The 14,170-nt window shown below is 34.2% G+C and overlaps 1 protein-coding gene across 1 annotated transcript in view; it reads left to right on the top strand.

Moving 5' to 3' along the window:
* The window catches only part of LOC121419129 (RAC-gamma serine/threonine-protein kinase-like), a 103,258-nt gene that overhangs the window by 22,241 nt on the left and 66,847 nt on the right, over positions 1–14,170 (top strand). Inside the window, exon 2 of the mRNA XM_041613449.1 lies at positions 5,230–5,329. The gene's annotated coding sequence lies outside the window, so the exon portion shown is untranslated. The remainder of the gene's footprint in view (positions 1–5,229; positions 5,330–14,170) is intronic.

Raw genomic sequence — 14,170 nt, 5'->3', positions numbered from 1 at the left:
CAAGAATAGCGCACTATTTTGCAAATAATCCTACATGTATGTTGACCTAGGATTGCAATCTCAAGATTAATCCAGCAAACTATCCCAATGAATGCATCTCCATTACAAATAATCTCAAGATTGTTCAGATCGGGATAATTTGCCGGATCAGAGATAGTGCGATTACAGTATAAAAACCGGGGCTGGTGCAGGCGGCCCTATTAATCTTAGGATTTAACATTTAAGTGTAATACATGACAACACACAAAGTACACAACACCCCCTCCTCTCTCTCTTTCTTTCTTTCTCTCTCTTTCCCTCCCCTTCTTTATGTCTCCCATTCTCATTTCTCACTTTTTCTTATCCTCCATCAATCATACCATGTAAGACACTCCCATATGCTATCAGTGGACTCACAAAAATCAAGCAAAATCAGCAACACACATGTTATGCGGCAGAGGTGGGGGGCTACATGTACTCTTATTATTACATGATACCTATGTGCTACACCAAAGTCTAAAATAGAGGGCTCTGGAATTAAACATAAGTCTTAAAATGGGGGTCTCCGGAACGGCTATAGGTTTAACGATTGCTAAAAATACAATGCAGTGAAACTGTACAAAGTCTGTTGATTAGCATGTTTTGGAGTGGTTGCATGAATACACAGACCCTGATTGGAACTTTGATCAACAAGTGTGCCTCCATGCAAAGATTTGCACATGGTCAATTCCAGCGTAACGGACATGACGTTCAGACAAATTTTTGTAATTCAAAGGTTTATACAGTAGAATTAGGAGTCTTTTGATAATTGTTACTAAGCTTATCAGACACATTCAAGTATCAGTTACATACACATAAAATTTCAAATCGTTTCGTTGAACAGTTGCGGAGAAATTGCACTCCTTGTGAGCGTAACGGACATGACACGAAATGGACGAAGCATTTTTACCTCCTATTGCTTATCAAAATTCCTGTGAATTCTTAGATTTCATGCACTTGACGTTGGTGTTAATTTAACCTTAAGATCATGCTCTATCCATAAAATGGTGTTTAACAACAGTTTTGCAGTGCATTCTGTATTCCTAGCTCAAAATGTAGCGTAACGGACACGACACACGAAGCGTAACGGACATGACAGTTTCGTCCACTTTTTGTAAGCGAATATAATTATTTTATTACAAGATATGGTACAATTCTAATTGTTTACATGTTAAGGCTAGAGGTTAGAGACACATATCATAACTGGTAATCTGTAATATCTCCTATGATTTTGCAATTTGAGAGGGGGACTTTTTGTACAATATTTATAAAACCTAAAAATATTTAGAAAAATTTATTTTACACCAGTTAACAACAGTTAATTAGTATTTTCCAGTTACTACCATCCACGGCACCTAATTAAAGGAGAAAAAGTTGATAGAAAAGATAATTTTTTATTCATGCCTCAATATTTGATAATTAATATACTAGCGTAACGGACATGATTTATCATGCTCCAAACTGTCAGTGCAAAAACCTAAGATAATCAAATGTTTGTTCAAACACAAATGATGCAGATTGTGATCTGAGTATGTTACCAGATCTAGCTGCATCTTATTCTAATATTATGTGGCATACCATTAATTCTCAGAAAAATCTACCAGAACAAGAGCTGAACTTTCATCATTCACCAACTTCTAAAAATAGCTTTAATGACATGCAGATTCTAGGAAATATTACATTCAACTATCCTAAAACAATTGAGACTGACCTCAGTCTGTGACACTGAGTCTAATATTTTGTTTTTGTGAATGTTGCCTTTTGCCATATATAAGGCGTCATGTCCGTTACGCGAATTGTCATGTCCGTTACGCCATTTTTATGAAAATGAGAAGTGGTAAGGGAAAATGATTGGTACACATGGTAGGGGGTTTAATTCTAACATAGAATCTGAATCTGCAGTACCTTTAGACAAATTTCCTGTAGGCTGTGAAAACTTTTAATGAAAAACGTAACGGACATGACACTGATAATGGTAAAGAAATCACACAAATCTAAAGGCAGATTTCTCTAAAATTGATGAATGGCATGAAATTTAACGATTATTTTCTGTTGATTTAAACATTAATCAACTATTCAAAAGTTAAAAGAGATCTCTGGGACCTTGTTTGCTTTTAGTAGAGACAGGAAAGATGAATTGTTTAAAAATAGCCACATTTTTTACATTTTGCAATTTACTATTCTATTTTTTTGATGATGGAAAAAACTACAAAATTTTATCAATATTGTGATTTTTCTATTGGAAATTGAGACTTTAAAGATAACTTTTCAAGAAAATTTGACTGCTTAAGTGAAATCTGAAACTTTATTTTTCTCTAAAGTGAACATTTTCCATGGAATTGCCCACATACAAAACTTGCTTTTCCAATACAGGCTTCAGTACACAAGGCATGAGTAGGCTGCACATTCAGACCCTTAACTCGAATGAAGGGTTTGCCAAGCAGACTAACATTTCTGCTCGTTGGACCAATCAGCAGTTTCTTAATGGCTGTGCAGAGCCTTGGCAGTCCATAGAATGCAATTCACCATTGTGCTGCGCAGAGTATGAGCAGGCATGGAATGAGAAAACAACGAAATGAAGGGTCTTCACTATTGGATCACAATTTAAAAGTATCAAACTTATATCGACGACTATAGGATAGTTGTTTTGATAGGGATGAAAAGTACTTTTTGCTGATTTTGGCAATTTGATACCCTTTTTCATTGTAGTACATACAGTACATAACGCAGGTAGTAAAAACAACCCTTGGGAGCATGATAGTGCCACCTTTGTACTTGCACTGCTCCCACCCCCATATTACATCTTGATACATAACATGCATGAATGAGAAAAAAGTTTCACATTGTAATGAAGAAATGTGCCATCTTATGATTCCAGCCCCAGGTAGGCTAGGCAGAGATGTGTTACATCATGTCTGGTGTAGGCTTCAGCTCTTGGTTACAAGAATCATCCTGGTTTCCATGGCAACCTTGGAAAACCCCAAATAAATGGAAATTAAAAATAAGCACAATACAGAAGTTGAAAGACTCAAAGCTGTTTTAGTGTTGTTACAACACATAGAATTACTTTGGTACAAGTATCTTCCCGTTCTGATGTAATTAAGGGCCTTTTCACATGTGAATTTTGAATCATCATTGTAATAATGATTGCAATTTGTCATTAGACAGGGCTCGACACTAGCGGCGGTCAGACGGCCCCAGACCGGTAAAAATCGCTGTCAGGCCAGTAGATTTTCAAAAATAGGAAGATTTACTGGTCCGACATGACCAGTAAAAAATATCATTGTCTGGCCAGTAATTTTTCCAAAAATAGCAAGATTTTAAGGGTCCGACATGACCAGTAATAAAAACCATTATTTGGCCAATAATTTTTCCAGAAATTGTCAAATTCACTGCAAACAATTTCAACCCCCCCCACCCGACAAATTCTGTCATTCACACACAGAATAAATGGCACGTAAGTGTTACCATGTAGGTCCATGGTGTTACTAGAGTATATACAGTAAGTATATATCTCTATGATACAGTACAGCCACAACCCACGTAGTAAATTCTCTACTGGCTGAGCGAACGAAGCTTGGCTAAAATCTGGCAGAAATCTCTCATAAAACTGTCGAAATTCCCTGCAAAATTCACGGTTCATACTCATGAAAGGCTCTTAAAATGTCCATATTTCCTAAAAATTGGAGGAACTCTGTCATTTGTAAGTAGTAAAAGGAGAAACTTTCACTTCTATTTGGTTCAAACAGATCGGGTTTCGGGTGATATCGTCTGAATACATATTAGCCCCACATATGCATTTATGTGTGTGTTGATACACTTGGTTTCTGACTTTCTTTAGTAGCTATTTAAGAAACTGATGAATTATTTAGGATAAAAGTTTTAGCTTTCTTCCTCTGTTTTCTTCCTATCTTTCTTCCCTTCTTTCTTTTCAATCTTTGTTTCTTCCCTATTTCTTTCATTTTTTTGTTACTGTCTTTCTTTTTCAATTTCCCTTTTTTTCTTTAATTAGTTCTTTCTATCCTTTAAAAAATGTTTTTATCTATTTCTTTTTTCTCTTTCTTTATTTCTTTCTTTCTTTCTTACATTCATTCCTCCTTTCTTCTATCTGTCTTGTTCTTTCCTTTTTCCCTTTGTTGGATCTATCCCTTTACCTTTTCTTTTTTATATTGCTTGCTTCTTTCCTTCCCTTCTTTTTATTTCTTTCCTTCTATATATCATTTAACCTTTCCTTTATTTCTTCCTTTATTCCTTTCTTCCTTCTTTCAATCCTTCCTTCCTCTCTTTCTTTTGTCCTTCTTTCCATCTCTCCTTTTACCCTTTCCTTTTTACTGCTTCTTCTTTCTTTCCTTTACAACTTTCTTGATTTGTTCTTTCTGTATTGCTTGCTTCATTTCTTTCCTTCATTTCTTTTTTCTTTCCTTTCATTTTTATATTTGTTCCTTCTTTTTTCCTTCCTTCCTTCCTTTCCTTCTTTAGTTTGTTCTGTTTCTTCCTTCCTTCTCATCTCTCCTTTACCTTTTCTTTTTTTCTTCCTTTCTTTTATTCTTTCTTTCTTCGTTTCTGTCTTGCTTTCTTTTTGTCCTTCATTTTATTGGGGGGGGGGGTAACGAAAGGCTAGAAAAATAAACTTGCACCTTTTTTTAATGTTTTCTTTATTTTTGGGGGACCAGTAGATTTTAGGTTCGGTCCAGTAAAAATTTGAAAAAGTGGGTATCTACTGGTCCAACATGAATAGGTTGGACCAGTAGAAAAAATGGGTTAGTGTGGAGCCCTGCATTAGAATCATCGGACCAAATCCAAAACTTGAAATTCAAATAACTTTCTTAATATTTAATGGATTTTCCTCAAAATTTCCCAATGTTTTTATTATTTTTTCTGCTTTTTTACAACAGAGTTTACATCAGGGCGAACTTCCCCTTTAAGAAAACCCCCCTGTAAAAAAAATTACAAACTGATGAAAGTACATGTTCATGTAGATTAACATTATCTTCTGTGGGTTATACATTGTTACAAATACTTTCCCTTCAGACAGGCAAAGTGCCAGGTATTTTTGTGATCAGGCAAGTGTAAAAGGGGGTTCCTTATTTCAGGCAGTTTTATGCGTGTAATATTATTCATATTTATTGGGGGGAATTATCATGTTTTATGCATCTTTGAACAAAAATCAGAAATAAATTTGAATGTTTTATCTATTATATATTTCTATAGAGTTTCCAGCAGCATTGGACAAGGCTGATGATTTGACAGGTGAAACTCACTGTGTTCTAATATCAGGTATCATCAGTACTCCCATACAAGAAGCAGAGCTGTGAGTCTATCTGGTTATTTCACTATAATTTTTATAAAGGTTTTTTTTTTAGTGGTGGGTCATCAAGCTCATATGCCAATTGAAAAAGGATACTCCAGGCTGAAAATAATAGGATTTGTACAGATTTATAAAGTAAAATCAGACAAACACAATGTACTGGAAATTTCATCGGACAAGCAATAACAGTTGCAATATTGTAAGTTTTGCATTATTTTGATGAAACATTTCTCTGCCTGTCTTCATGAAATATGCGATAAGCAAGCTGATGATGTTTATACATCCCGTTCTTTTTTTATTATACTATTTTAAATTATATTTATTCAATTTTTCCCTCCAAGAATGAAAAAAAAATAGATTGACTACTGATTTAGTAATAGTATGTAAAATAATTGCTGCTGCAACTTACATGTACTTTCTTTTTGAAAGTGAGACACACATGTGTGAAAATATGAAATAATTATGATTTATTGTGATAACGCAAGAAAATGGATAGTAGGAACATGACATCATCAGCGCAATGACGGCATGCTTATAACTATTTTCACAAAATATTGTTAAACTCATTAAACTTGTTATCAGATTTTGATGAAATTTTCAGCATTTTGCTCAGTGAATTTTACACTTTTTATTTAGATATACATGTAGACTGTAGTCATTATCAGCCTGGAGTACATCTTAAAATAAATGAAAAATCTTGAATTATATCTGATAGAATGCACCATTTATTCCAAAATTTTCAGATGATACATTTCAAACCTTAAACTTATGAAATCAAGCCATGGGGTTACTTAATTTTCTTGCTTAAAATTTGTTCAAATGTTATGATATTATCCTGTTGTAAGGCCGCCATATTTGAATTTACGAGTTCACACCTTGCCTCGAGATAATGCTTTACATATAGCTTTAAGTGCCATCTTGTGAATGGGGGACTTTCCATTTAATGATATAAAGGCTTTACACATAAAAATAATGTAGATGGATGTTCTTATACCAAAAAAAAGTAGCATGTATACTTCAAAGTTCAAACTAAAATAATTCTCAAAGGTATAATTTTGAGTAGTCTTTGCCTTGTTTGCTCCTTGTTTTTGTGTAAGGGAACCATAGTATTTTATACTGGTACAGGGTTTCTTTATTTTATTGCTTATTACTGGCTTTTCTGCATGTAGGTGTGAGTGGGTGGTTTGGAGAAATTGCAGTTTTAAAATAGATTCAATTTCATCGTTCATTCTCAAAGCAACAAACAATTCATAGAAAGGGGGTGTTATTGGTACCAGCACATGTATGTCCAGGTAGAAATATTTGGCTCTGATTTTACAAATTCCATTTCTAAAAATGAAATTTGTTACGTACATGAAATGGTACTAATTTTCCATCGTAGTCACAACTCACAAGGGTAATTTTCTGTGTCTGTTATGCGGATAATAGCAGCATCAAAATAATGCGGATAACTCTGGTCCTCCTCCAATTTTACGACCAAATTATGCTGCTATTAGCCGCATAATTGGGTTTATGAAAGGGGTATTACACTAGTACTGAGTTAGGTCACAAAATCTAGTGATAATAATATTTATCTGTTTGTGTGACACCATTCTTGTGGAATCTGGATTGATTGTGCACATCAGGCTGTTTATTATTTCAAGCTAGTTTTGAAACAGATGAACTATCGGATTGAGTAATTCAATTATTCCTCAGATAGTTGTGTGAACTTACATTGCACCCTTTAGGAGATATTCCCCTAATACTGAAACAAAAAAGGATGTAAGATTAGTTTCGATAGTAACTGTGCTTTGTGCAGATCGTGGGATCTATCATGAGTTATTGTTTCCTATTTTTATTTTTCTATTCACGTAGAAGGATTGAGAGTGAGTGAGTCGAAAACATCCTGCCGGATCTTGTTGGATCTAGTATCAGCAGGTTTTTATATTTCCCCTTTAAAGAAGGTGTAACAACCTCAAGTGAGAGTTAATGATATTTATAGTACATGGATGTAGGCTACTTGTTGCTCATTATTTACTGTATAAGTATATTGATATACATGTACATGTACATGAACAGCATGTACATATTCTTTTTTTTTCCAGTATCTGTGTGATTTGATTTTTTTTATTGGTTTATTTGTTATTGGTTATTAGTGATTTCAATTGGTTATGACTACTTTTCAATTCAAAATCTCAGCTTTAGATCTACAGGAGTATGGTAGTTGCCTATAACTTCTTAAAGTTATGTTAATTGAATGTCTTATCGTTAGGCCTAATTAATGTTTTTGAAGAAGTATTTAAAGGAGAAGTCCACCCCAACAAAAAGTTGATTTGAATAAAAAGAGAAAAATCCAACAAGCATAACATTAAAAATTTCATCAAAATCGGATGTAAGATAAGAAAATTATGACATTTTAAAGTTTTGCTTAATTTCACAAAACAATTATATGCACATCCTGGCTGGTATGCGAATGAGGAGACTATGACGTCATCGACTCACTATTTCTTTTGTATTTCATTATATGAAATATTCTAATTTCCCCCTCATTGTCAAGTGATACAACAATTAATTCCTCCCTGAACATGTGGAATTAGCATTGTTCAATACTATATGTTTCAGTCAAAGTTGGTACTTATTATAAAATCTATAAAAAATGAAATATTGTTTAATTCAAACAATAAAAAAACAAAAGAAATAATGAGTGAAGGACATTGACTGACTCACCTTGTTGTGCATATTACTGTTTTGTGAAAAATAAGCGAAACTTTAAAATGTCATAACTTTCTTATTTTACATCCGATTTTGATGAAATTTTCAGCACTATTCTAGTTATTCAGCTATCTAATTACTCAAGTCAGCATTTTCCTTGGGTGTACTTGACCTTCGATAGAATTAGCATACTTATACTAAGTATTATGGTGTGGTGGTTCCAGACATAACTATATACCGGTAATATTTAGCCAACATGTAGGCAATGTAAAGGGATTAACTACAAAAGATTTAGAGATTTCTGTTCTGAGAATGATTGGATCTGAAAAAGATATGGAATGGATGAAATCGCAAATCCAGTTTGAGATAAATAATGCATGGAAACAGTTATGGGAGCCGACAAGCTACTCACAATTGATGATACAGGAGATCATTTTCTAGCTTTTGCAAATATCAGATCACTTATTCTTCAATGGTATTGAAACAGCTTTGACAATTTGGATAAAGAAAATCATAAAACTGTCTCTGCATTGATAGAGTATGAACAGTTCCCTATATTCTTTAAAAAGGGGGAGAAGGAGGAGATATGAGGAGGGGAGTAGTGAAAAGATGGAGTATATGGAAAATCAACAAAAGGGGGGATGGGAGGAGGAGAAGGAAAGAATGAAAGAAAAAACTTGGGGAATGTGGAGCAGGAGAAGATGGAAAAGACGAACTTGCAAGGAATGAAGGAAAATAGTACCAGTAGTTGTAGGAAAGATGGAGAATTAATAAGACATGAAATGGAGGTGAAAGGAGGAGGATGGTCAGAACATGGAGAGTGGGAGGATGGAAGAGAAGTAAAAAAATAGGGAGGAGACTGGACTAGGTTTGGGAAAAAATAAGAATTAATGAAGAAATATCGGTTAGTGAGAAAAATCACAAGAATATTAAGTTTTGGTAGGAAAATGGAAAATAAATAGAGATTTATTTAAGTTATCTAGTATTTGTAATTGTAAACTGCACACAGAATCTAATGTATAAACAGGTCATGGAAAGCAACTCATATATTTGGAAAATTAATAAGAGGAGGAATAGAAATAAGGGAGAGAAGGTGGATGTTTTTGGAATGGGGACGTAAGAGGATGGGATTAGGATTGGGAAACAGAATGGAGAATGAAGAAATGTTTATTAGTGAGGAAAATAATCAGATTGGGGAAGAGGAGTGAATTTTGGTTGGAAAATGGAAATGAAAACAAGATGAGATCAAAGTTATATATAGGCCATATTTGAAAACAGGACATGGAATCTAACTCGAGTATTTCAGAATTCCAGGAAGAAATTTTGAATGAAGTAAAAAGCTAGACTGAAATAATCGAAAAATGTTTTCAGATGTGGTTGGCATTGATCTTCATTACATTTGTTGATTTTTAGCTCATCCGGCCCGAAGGGCAAGATGAGCTTATGCCGTGGCGCCCATCGTCTGTCGTCCGTCCTCAATTTCAAAATGCTACTACTTCGCCATTTCAAGTACGATTTCAATTCTGTTTGCTTTATATGATAGCACTAGGTGGGGCATTCAAAACTTTTGAAATTCATTAAATATGCTAATTTTTGTGCATTTTTCAAAATTCACATAAAATGCTACTTCTCCTTTATTTGTTGACCGATTTTGATTTTTTTGCTTCCATCTGGTAGAGCTTCATGAGGTTCACCAATCTTGTACACAGAATTTTGAAATTTTGCTTAGAACAAGTTTTATGCTAATTTATTCAAAATTAATTTATGCATATTTTTAAAAATTGACATAAAATGCTTTCTTCTTTATTTGTTGACCGATTTTGAATGTTTTGCTTCCATCTGGTAAAGCTTCATGAGGTTCACCAATCCTGTACACAGAATTTTGAAATTTTGACTAGAACAATTTTTATGCTAATTTATGCGAAATTAATTTTTTCATATTTTTAAAAATTCACTTAAAATGCTTTTTCTTCTTTAATTGTTGACCGATTTTTACTTTTTTTCATTTTCCATCTTGAAGAATTTTATGAGGTTCACCAAACTTCTACACAGAATTTTGAAAATTTTCAGTAGATAATTATTTATGCTAATTTATGCGAAATGTATTCATAAATCACAGAAAATACCTCTTCTTTATTTATTGACAGATTTTGATTTTGTTTCTTCCATCTGGTAGTGCTGCATGAGGTTCACCAAACTTGTACACAAAATTTTGAAATATTGTCTGGAAAATTATTTGTTTTAATTTATGCAAAATTTATTCAGAAATCAAATGTTTTTTCTTCTTCATTTGTTGATCAATTTAAATTTTGTTTGCTTTATATGATAGCATCGAGGTGGTGATACAAAATTTAAACATAGAATTTTGAAACTCATTGAATCTGCTATTTATTCATGTATTTTCAAAACTCACAGAAATTACTTATTTTTTGATTGATTTTGGTTATTTTTGTTCCATCTGAGAGCTACATTAGGTTCACCAAGGTTCTACACAGAGTTAAGAAACTTTGACTAGATAATGATTAATACTTAATTCATATGAAATTTATTCATAGATCACAAAAATGCTTCTATGTCATTTCTTCATCAATTTCAATTCTGTATCCTCAATTTATGTCACCAATATAATTCACTACAGCGTCAACTGGGCTGAAATCAAAATTGTGTTAAATTGTGTTGCGAGTTGCCAGATGAGCTCCACATCATTGATGTCCTAGTTTGTTGTTGTTGTAATTTTGAGTTTGAACCTCATTTGAAAATGTGATGTAGTAGTAAAACTACTTTTGAATACAATTAAAAGAGTATGTATAAGTGTTAATAAAACTGATGAGTTAAAGAGAAATGCCAGTAGTTGCAGTAAACACTGATTTCATGAGAAAGTCTGTAAAACCAGGCTTAATTGTCAGTATATCATCGAGGATCTAGATCTGGTACAGTTACATAAACTGATCTTTGTGAAATCTTGAAATCTACGCTGAAAAATGTTCACACTGAAGATCACCAACACAGATAAGCACACGTGGGACAGTGTATTATCGTTGCTTTGAATGTTGGCCCGACGCTTGACCCGAATCCTGTGCTTGCTAATTTCTCAGAAATTGCACAATTTCTTCCAGAATCCTTTGGCACATATTTTTTATTTATACAAACAGACACTTTGGTGGTCATATCATTGGATTCTGTACGAACTCATTTTGATATCGTTACCACAACTGGCATTTACCTTTAAAAGGACATATGATTACAAAATTTTAAATCTAGATAATGTATAACACTTCGATAAGTGCCATGGGATTATTACATGTACATGCATTTCTATTGTAATTACTTATTCTCTGTAAAAGTTGTTCCTGTATGGATAATAGTTCTCAAATCGCATGACCTTTTGGATTTACAGTCACATTACATGGCAATACCACACCAGAAATCAAACTTTTCAATGATTTCATATTTTCAGAATTCATACTTTGTCGACAGCAGTGTGTGTGTACGTACTAAAGTGTAGTTACCAAAACTAGTCGCAAATATAGTGGCATATTGTACGCTAATTGTACACAACTACACACACAAGTCATCTTTTTATTTTACACAGAGACCCCAAATTGGAGGAAATATATATATAACTTATTTATAAGCTTGTTACTTCAACTTGCAAACTGCCCCCCGAAAAGAGAGAGAGCAAAATAGAGATACATGCACATGTACATGGATCTGAAGGGGGAAATTGAGAGTGGAATTGTAGTAAAACAAGCTTGGCTCACGTTGACAACAAGAATCAAATGAAAGTGGTTTGCAAATGACAAGAAGGTTCATTTACTGAAATCCGAGGCAAGCCGATTGGCGGAGTAAACAACTTGATTTCTTTTCCGCTGTACCCCTCTGCAGTGAGTCGCAGGGGCTACGTTTAAAGATGGAATCCTGGTAATAGGTTAGACTTTGAATCTACTTCATTTCCTTGGTAATTACAGAGGCCAGTGTAGATTGGACTGCTGGATTGATTTACCTGTGATCTATGTGATTGACACATGTGCCTCTTGTTTCACTACAGCAGCGTAAAAGCACTGTCACACGTATTCATCTAACAATACCTGCTTTGAATCAAGCGCATACATTTAAATTTGACTTTTCATAAATGGTAAATTCATTGTTCAGCTTCTTTATTAACATTAACATCCCGGTGTATGTGAACTAATGAGTATGCTTGATATGAATGATTGTGACTCTTAGTACATAAATGCAGTTTGCCAAAGACTTACAGTTACCGGTAATGCTTTAATTCTACAATCAGTTGTATCTGTTTTAATACAGGGCCGTATATGTAGATGTTGATAGACTGTGCTAGCACTTAAAAATTGGAAGAAGTCGAATGTCATCATTATTGTTAGATATAATAATTATCCATGTTTATTAAGCAATGTACACTAGAATGAAACCTTAATAATACAGGCCTAATGTTGCCCCTGTAATTGGATTGTGGCTTGCCCATATACATGTATGGCAGTATGTGTCAAGGCATTGAGATTCATGTAATTAACTGATGTGTTTACATCCTAACCAGGGGCAGATCCAGGATTTTTCAAAAGGGGGGGGGGGAGTGGCACATTTTCCCATTTTCCTGAGGACAATTCAGACACACTTGTGTAAGAACGGCATATTTACATTAAAAATTTTGATTATGGCTCTCAAAAGGTGGGAGGGCACGGGTCAGATGTGCCACCCCCTTGGATCTGCCACTGATCCATACAAATTTGAATGCTTTCTGTTTTACATATTAGATGAAGGAAGTTAAAGTGAAAGTCTTGCATATACAGTATACACATTCTCATGCTTCCACCTGCTGTAAATTGCTATTGGGGGCTTTACATCTATTTTTGTCTCACCTGCGAAGCAAAGTGAGACTATAGGCGCCGCTTTTCCGACGGCGGCGGCGGCGGCGTCAACATCAAATCTTAACCTGAGGTTAAGTTTTTGAAATGATGTCATAACTTAGAAAGTATATGGACCAAGTTCATGAAACTTGGCCATAAGGTTAATCAAGTATTACTGAACATCCTATTAGAGTTTCATGTCACATGACCAAGGTCAAAGGTCATTTAGGGTCAATGAACTTAGACCATGTTGGAGGAATCAACATCGAAATCTTAACCTGAGGTTAAGTTTTTGAAATGTCATCATAACTTAGAAAATATATGGACCTAGTTCATGAAACTTGGACATAAGGTTAATCAAGTATCACTGAACATCCTACATGAGGTTCACATCACATGACCAAGGTCAAAGGTCATTTAGGGTCAATGAACTTTGGCCGAATTGGGGATATCTGTTGATTTCCCATCATAACTTTGAAAGTTTATGGATCTGATTCATGAAACTTGGACATAATAGTAATCAAGCATCACTGAAAATTTTGTGCAAGTTTGAGGTCTCATGATTAAGGTCAAAGGTCATTTAGGGTCAATGAACTTTGGCCGAATCGAGGGTATCTGTTGAATTACCATCATAACTTTGAAAGTTTATTGGTCTAGTTCATTAAACTTGGACATTAGAGTAATCAAGTATCACTGAACATCCTGTGCGCGTTTCAGGTCACATGACCAAGGTCAAAGGTCAATGAACTTTGGCCGAATTGGGTGTATCTGTTGAATTACCATCATAACTTTGAAAGTTTATGGATCTGATTCATGAAACTTGTACATACGAGTAATCAAGTATCACTGAACATCCTGTGCGAGTCTCAGGTCACATGATCAAGGTCAAAGGTCATGTAAGGTCAATGAACTTTGGCCATGTTGGGGTTTTTTGTTGAATAACCATCATATCTCTGTAAGTTTATTGGTCTAGTTCATAAAAAGTGGACATGGTCGCATTTCATAAGTTGGGTATGCAAAAAGGGTGGCGTATGAACAATTTTCCACACTGTGCCATGGATAAATTGTTGCTACATCACAGCATCTTGACCAAATTTATTGAGTAATATCTCATTTTGAAGCTAGAAGTATAGGCTAAATATATTACTATGAATTAGATCAATACAATATCAGGAACAAAAACTATAGCACATTAAGTTTGAAGTAACAGGGGTGGTGGAGCCGGTGGATGCGGTAAATGATAAAATATTAATTAAACCTAATTAACAACTTACTATAATCTGTA

This window comes from Lytechinus variegatus, chromosome 7, assembly GCF_018143015.1.
Source record: "Lytechinus variegatus isolate NC3 chromosome 7, Lvar_3.0, whole genome shotgun sequence".
Lineage (NCBI taxonomy): Eukaryota > Metazoa > Echinodermata > Echinoidea > Temnopleuroida > Toxopneustidae > Lytechinus > Lytechinus variegatus.
Note: the sequence above shows the minus strand (reverse complement) of the source record. Positions and strands in the feature narration are given on the sequence as shown.